This window comes from Chelonoidis abingdonii, chromosome 2 (assembly GCF_003597395.2).
Source record: "Chelonoidis abingdonii isolate Lonesome George chromosome 2, CheloAbing_2.0, whole genome shotgun sequence".
NCBI classification, from domain to species: domain Eukaryota; kingdom Metazoa; phylum Chordata; order Testudines; family Testudinidae; genus Chelonoidis; species Chelonoidis abingdonii.
In genome coordinates this window covers 239,402,141-239,409,184 of record NC_133770.1, presented here as the reverse complement: position 1 = coordinate 239,409,184, position 7,044 = coordinate 239,402,141, and the positions used below count along the sequence as shown (strand labels likewise).

The following is a 7,044-nucleotide window of genomic DNA, read 5'->3' as shown; positions in this document are numbered from 1 at the left end:
ATGGGTCTGATAGGGCCTCAGTACGTTCTACCAGCAAGAAAGGCAAGCACAGACACTCGAGACTGGCATCATCAAGTTCAGCCTACCTGTTGGGACCCAGGCATGCAGCAGTCTTGGCACCAAGCAAGCAATGGCACCAGACACCATCAGCATCTAATTCAGTATGCCCCACCTCCATACGCAGTGGCCTTGGCTTCTGCATCAATACCAATCCCCTGTTTGGTACCACAGCAATTCAGATATACTAAGCAATTCTTAATAACAGATTAACCAGAATCCCCATTCCTCAAGGGCACTGAGCATCTCTTGGTACTAAGACCCTAATCTCCGGACTACTCTTACCTGCTTCATCTATGTGTCCAACTGTCATCCAAGCTCCTGACCATTATCTCTTGTCACAAGACACAAGTTATGCATTTCATCCAAACCTAGCAGTCCTCTGCCTCATAGCGTGCAGAAATGGAAGAAATTCTTACATTGGTGGTGTCATCGCTGCCTCCTGCTTGATTTGGTTCCACTTTCAGACATCCTGGATTATCTGTTGGATCAAAAGAAATTGGGATTATCAGTCAATTCAGTTAAGGTACATTTGGCTGCAATATCAGTCTTTCATCATCCTGTAGAAAGATTCTCCTTATTTGCTTATCTGTTATAGTCTAGGTTTATTAAGGGTTTGGGGAACCTCTGTCTGCAGATTACAAACCCTACCCCGACCTGGGACCTCAACCTGGTATTCAATTACTTTATGAGTCCTCCATTTGAACCAATGGCAACCTGTTCTCTGTTGCATTTATCTATGAAGATGGCCTTTTTACTAGTCATCATGTCAGTTCACAGGGTCAGGGAGATTAGAGCTTTGATGGCAGATTCTTCCCATTTACAGTGTTCTTTAGGGACAAGGTTTCTTTAGGTCCACTCCTTAAATTCTTACCTAAGGTTCTATTAGAGTTCCACCTTAATCAATCCATTCATCTACAAGTGTTTTCCCCAAAGCCACATAGTTCTTTACAGGAATCCTGTTTACATATCTTGGATGTTAGAAGGACAGTGGCGTTCTACTTAGATAGGATCAAGCCATTTAGGAAGTCACTTAGCCTCTTTGTTTCCTTTGCGGATAGATCCACAGAATCCTCGATCTCTACTCAGAGACTATTAAGATGGATATCTGGGTGTATTATCACTTGCTATGATGCTGCGGACATTCATCCCCTCCCCCTGACCCCCAAAGGGAGATAGCACATTCAACCAGATTGCAGGCAACATCTACTGCACTACTGAAGAATGTACCAGTATCTGAAATACGTAGGGCTGCTACATGGGCTTCAATACATATGTTGAGAAACATTAGGCCTTGATCCATACTGTCAGATCCAATGCAGCACTTTGGTTCTGCAATGCTGTCTTCACTTCTGGACTCTATTCTGAAGCTTTCTCTTGCATCCGGGGATACTGCTCAGAAGTCACCTGAAATGGAGAATGCATAGGGAAGTTGAGGTTACTCACTTTATGCATTGACTGTGGTTCTTTGAGATGTGCATACCTATTGGGTGCCCTGCTACCTGGCTTCCTTCCCCTCTGCTTTGGCTTGTTCCTTAGGGAATGTTTGGTTGGACAAGGAACTGAGGGGGGGGTGGTTGTCCACACACCCCTATATAGTCTCAGTATCCAGCACAATGAGGCATAGGGCACATTAGTAGGCCAAATGGATACTGCTAACTGACAATCTCTGCTCAAGGGCACAACAGGCACATGTGCACCTGAAGTGGAGCATCCATAGAGACAAATATCTTGAAGGACTGCAGTTACTGCACAAAATGAGTAATCTCTTACTGAAGGGACTTCTTCCCCACCCCCGCAAAAAGAGGAGAATGTACTCAATTTACACCTGTTCAAGGCATTTCCTAAAAAGCAAACAACATTGTTTGTAATTTAAAGTTACATAGTGTCTTCTCCTTGAGAATCCCAAAGTGCTTTTGTGTCCGGCAGCTGTGGTCACTCAACTAGAGTGAACTGCAAAGAATGGGGCAGACAATCAGCCCCAAAAGTTGGTGGCTAAACAAAGTATTAAGCTTCATGCCAGTGCATTTTACACATGGGAAAACTCAGCCCCAGAACCTTTAGAGAGATCTGCAAAGGAATAAAAACAGCGTAAGTCCTCTTTTAAACATGGTTTTTTGTTAGTTTGTGTTGTCAGCTGACCAACAATTCGGGGTTCAAAAAAAACTGTTGGGTCTTCAAGACCTTAGAAAATTTGCTTTATTATTATTAGAAGCAACTATTCTTAATATTTAATGTTTGTGGTACAGGAGGGGGCTAGAGGAATCCCTGACTTTCAGAAACCACAATTATGCTCCTTTCTACTTTGCTTCTCTTTCTTTCATAACTTAAGTGTACCGCTTCAGATAAATCTGTGGAGAGTCAATCGGAAAGCAAGACACTATAAGTGGTTGTTGAATGCATGTTGTCTATGAAGCAGCAGCAGTTATGCTTCTAATTTATATTATGCATATTTTTGAGAAATTACAGTGAAATATCTCTATAATGTAAATATGGCTTAGCGCTCATGTCTCTGCATCAGCAGGTAATTTGTGAGTATAAATTCTATTCCTTGAGTTTATAGTTGGTGTTTGCTCTTTCTTAGTGTTAAATACCAATAGAATATGCCTAAGTGCTGTTGATATAGCAAAACCGGATTTGCTGACAGAGGCAATGGTGGTTGGGACCCTGAGCTTGTCACCCATTTTATGTAAAATGCCATAGGATCCTTAACTTCTACCATATTGGTGCTGCTTCAACATCTTAAGGCAGTGGTTTTCCATTTGTGATCTCTGGACCCCTGCAGGGTCCGCACAGACTATGTCTAAGATTTCCAAAGGGGTCTACATCTCCATCTGAAAATATTTAAGGGTCTGCAAATGAAAAAAAGGTTGAAAACCACTGTCTTGGGATACTTCTAAGTGCACTTTTATCTTTTTTATGACTAGTTACAGTTGCCAGCTATGGGAGGACATGTCAAACTGAGAAAACTAAGTTATTAAACAAAATCCTTCAGCTACCAAACATGCACATCCCTGAAGCTGGCAGCTGTGACACTGTCAGATCTTTTAAGTGCTTTTATGTCTGCCAATTTTATAATTTTATCACAGCCAGAATATGTTTAATAGCATTTGCTACAGCAGACGAGGTTTGTTAACTTTCTAAGGGCAAAAAACCAAACACTCTAGCCCAGTGGTTCCCAAACTGGGGTTCATGAACCCCTGAGGTTTCGCAAAATGTTACAGGGGGTTCTCAGGAAAAAATTCCCTAATGGCGGACACAGCTGTCCCTAGGGACTCCAGGCAGCACTGGGCCAGCAGCCCAGTGGAGCCCCAGGACTTCCAAGAGCTAACCAGATCAAAGCAAGCGTATCTATCACACTGAGATTTAAACTTCAAGACTCCTTATAAGAAATGGAAAGGGAGGTGGATATTTTTTGCAGTTTTTAAAATTAAATAGGCAGCTAGTACTGTTTTTTAAATTATTATCAAGAACAAGTTTAAACTTTGTTGTAACATGTGGTGTTTGCCTGGACTGCTCAAGATCTGAATGCTTGTGTAGGAGGAACTGAGCTGGCTTCTTAAATACCTTCCTGATGTTCCACATCTGATACTCCCTGATGAAACATAGAAGCTTTGTCTTATAACAGACTTATTCAAAGTGATACAAGCTATAAAAGTGAGATTTTGGAAGAGTGTTGCCATTTCATAATGTAATACAAACACTGTAATGATAAATAATAATAAATAGTGTGTAATAAGCATGTCATAAAAACAAATTTTATATTTCCAAGATCACTACTTTTATTGTTTATACTCCGGTGATGGAGAAAAACCCTGGAAATATTCATTTTTAGGAGGGGGTTCACGAGACTTGACATTTTAGTGAAAGGGATTCACAGGTTGTTAAAGTTTGGGAACCACTGCTTTAGCCCCATCCCTTCCCTGAGGCCATGCCCTCTTCCCCACCCCTTCCACAAGGCCCTGCCCCCCACTCACTACATTCCCCCACCCTCACTCACTTTCACTGGGCTGGGGCAGGGAGTTGGGGTGCAGGCTTCGGGATGCAGGATGGGGCTCCAGGCTGGGGGGGATGGGGCAGAGGGGTTCAGGGTGTGGGAGGGGACTCTGGGCTGGAGTGCAGGGTGCTGAGGGCTCCATCTGGGGGTGGAGGCTCTGGGGTGGGGAGTTGGGACATGGGCTTACCTCCAGCAGCTCCCAATCAGTGGCACAGTGTGGGGACTAAGGCAGGCTTCCTCCCTGTCCTTACTCCTCACTGCGCCCCAGAAGTGGCCAGTAGATCCAGCACCTAGGTGGAGGCGCAGCAGGCAGCTCCGTGCGCTGCTTTCGCCTGCAGGCACTGCCCCTGCAGCTCCCATTGGCCATGGTTTCTAGCCAATGGGAGTGTGGAGCAGGTGCTTGGGGCAGGGGCAGTGCATTGAGTCTTGTGTCACCCACCTGCCTGCCTAGGAGCCAGACCTACTGGCTGCTTCCAGGGTGCAGCGCAGAGCCAGGAAGTAACCTGCCTTAGCTCTGCAGTACCACCAACTGGAGTTTTAATGGCCCAGTCCGTGGTGCTGACCAGAGCCACCACGGTCTATTGTTCCAGTCTACAACGAGACACCAGGTCACACTACAGCAGATACTATTTTGCTGCCTGGCAATGGTGCCTGACTGCCTGCAATGGGGGAGCGAGGGAGGGCTTTTCACTCAATTTAAGGACACTGCCCAAGGATCCTGAACTTCTACCACAGTGTGGCTGCCAGAACAGGCTCCTGGTTTGGTTTTTCTTAGTTTTATTTTGTAACTCTGTCAGCTTTCCCAGCCTGCCCCCAGCTATACACTCTACATGCATCTAGCATAGGCGTGTGGCCCTAGTCCTGGGCCTGCTCCAGGGCCACCCAGAGGGGGGAGCAAGTGGGGCAATTTGCCCCAGGCTCCGCAGGTCCTTCACTCGCTCCAGGGGCCCCGAAAAACTCTCGTTGGGCCCGGGCTCCCAGACCTTCTTCCTCCCCAGGTCTTCAGCGGCGAGGGGTCCTTCCGGGGCACTTCGGTGGCGGGTCCCGCTTTGGCGGTAATTCGACCCCGGGGGAGTGGGGGGGGGGAGGGCCACGGGTCTTCGAGGCACTTTGGCGGCGGGTCCTGGAGTGGAAGGTCCCCCCGCGGCCAAATTACCGCCAAAGCGCCCCCCCCCCGCCGAAGACCCCAGACCCCCTGAATCCTCTGGGCAGCCCTGGCCTGCTCCGGGGCCACAGCCACCGCCAGGACGGGCTGACAGCACGCGGCAAAGCCGCAGCAGCAGGCTCTGAATAACCAGCGCCGGGGGAGCAGCTGCCCGCAGGCTGCCGGTGGAAGCTCACACAGCAGCTGCTGTTCTGCGCCTTTTCCCGCCGGGGCTGGGAGCAACCGGCCCAACCAGCAGCCCTGGGAGGACGGAAATAGGACAAGAGTGTCTCCCTGTTTGCCCGGTCAGACCCCAGCTTCGCGCAGAATCGCAGGCGCTCTCGCCTCCAGTGCGCATGCGCGCGAGTTATCCTCCGACAGGCGAGGCGGCGAGAGGCAGGATTGTATCCCCGCCCACTCCTGCGGGAGGAGGAACCGTCCAGGCGTCCACCCGGCAGCCTCTGCGGCTGGCGTTCTGTCACCCTAGCAACCGGCCGTGAACTAGACGGCTCGGGAAGCCGCGCACGGTTCCGTCACATCCCGCACCAAGACTGGCGCTAGTCGGCCGGGGGGGGGCGGTGCGTGTGGTAGGCGCGGGGGTGCGGAGCGACCGGCCACGAGCACAGGAGCAGATGGGTGGGAAGGTGCTACCGTCGCTGGGGAGATTAGGGTGAAGGGCGGGGCGGCGGCGCTGGGGCGGAGTGGGAGAGATCGGGCGGGGGTGGAGAGGGAGGCACTGCCATCGGATGGCGGGGATCGAGAGGGTGGCAGGGGAGGTGCAGCTGTCGATGGGACAGATGGCTGGGGGTCGGCAGAGGGATGCTGCCATCACACTGGGTTAGATGGGCCGGGAAGGAGCAGGGAAGTGATGGGTAGGGGGAAGGCAGAAGGGGACTGTGGCTGATGGGGTGGGGAAGGCTGCAGGGTGGCTCCATAGCATAGGTGCTGGAACTAGGGTGTGGGGTATTGCATTACCCCCTGGCTTGAAGTGGTTTCCACTATATACACGGTTAACTGTTTGGGTCAATGTCTCTTAGCATCTCCACTATAAAAATTGTTCCAGCACCCCTACATGGCTCCATGGCATATTAGGCCCTGATGCATATGGAGCATGGGGGGACGCTTGTATCAGCTCTCCTTGCATTTCACCTGCTGCTTAGTTTCTCAGACTTCATTTCTTCGGTGACATTCTTAGTATTGCTGACCTGAGCTGATCATGATATTGGCTTAAAAATAACAAGATTTTTAAAACAATAAATGTGGAGTTGGTACTATGTGTCTTTGAGTGTGGCACCAAAAATTTTCAAGCTTTGATCCACAACCATGAGAGCTAGAATTTTTTTTATTTTTTTGTTTGTTTTTTTTAGAAAAAGCTTCAGTTCTCATGTAGTCACATGAATCCAGGAGCTGGGATTTAAGAAGAGCCACAGATTTCGTGGGAGTTGGTAACACTATGCTCTCCATGATTTGCCTCAGGTCACTGGTGAAATTGTGGGGGAAAGTTTAAGGAGAATCTGCTCAGTCCATTTTGAATTGTGAGCAGGAAAAAAGTATACTTTCCTCATTAAATAAAACTAAATAAAGTTGTTTTGTACATGTACAGCTGAAAGCTGTTAAGCTTTAGACTTTGCACGTGGTCAATCCTCCCTAAGAATTTAGGCTGCAGCTGTCTTTTAATACTTTATTTTCATACTTATCAGTGTTTTAAGTGATAAAACCAGGTTTGGCACATTTTCGATATTAAATTTTTACTCTAAAGTTGTGTGCTCACCAACAGCGCTACAGAGTTATGTTAACTATTGTGCAACTCCATATTGGTGCATCTATAGCAGTGGTTCTCAAACTG

The 7,044-nt window shown here is 48.2% G+C and overlaps 1 protein-coding gene and 1 long non-coding RNA gene across 4 annotated transcripts in view; one reads left to right on the top strand and one right to left on the bottom strand.

Annotated features, from left to right (window-relative positions):
* Positions 1–348: 348 nt before the first annotated feature.
* LOC116833552 (uncharacterized) lies at positions 349–1,983 on the bottom strand. The gene is made up of 3 exons (XR_004375715.2): positions 1,940–1,983; positions 1,288–1,464; positions 349–538 (listed from the first exon to the last, which is right to left on the bottom strand). It is a non-coding gene; the product is annotated as an uncharacterized LOC116833552 (long non-coding RNA).
* Positions 1,984–5,622: 3,639 nt separating this feature from the next.
* PPP1R42 (protein phosphatase 1 regulatory subunit 42) overlaps positions 5,623–7,044 on the top strand; it is a 74,460-nt gene continuing 73,038 nt past the window's right edge. The window contains exon 1 of one of the 3 annotated variants that reach the window (XM_032795140.2): positions 5,623–5,785. The gene's annotated coding sequence lies outside the window, so the exon portion shown is untranslated. Of the gene's footprint in view, positions 5,786–6,592; positions 6,734–7,044 lie in introns of those variants that run through there. The other 2 variants (XM_032795139.2, XM_075063065.1) reach the window with 2 other exon arrangements.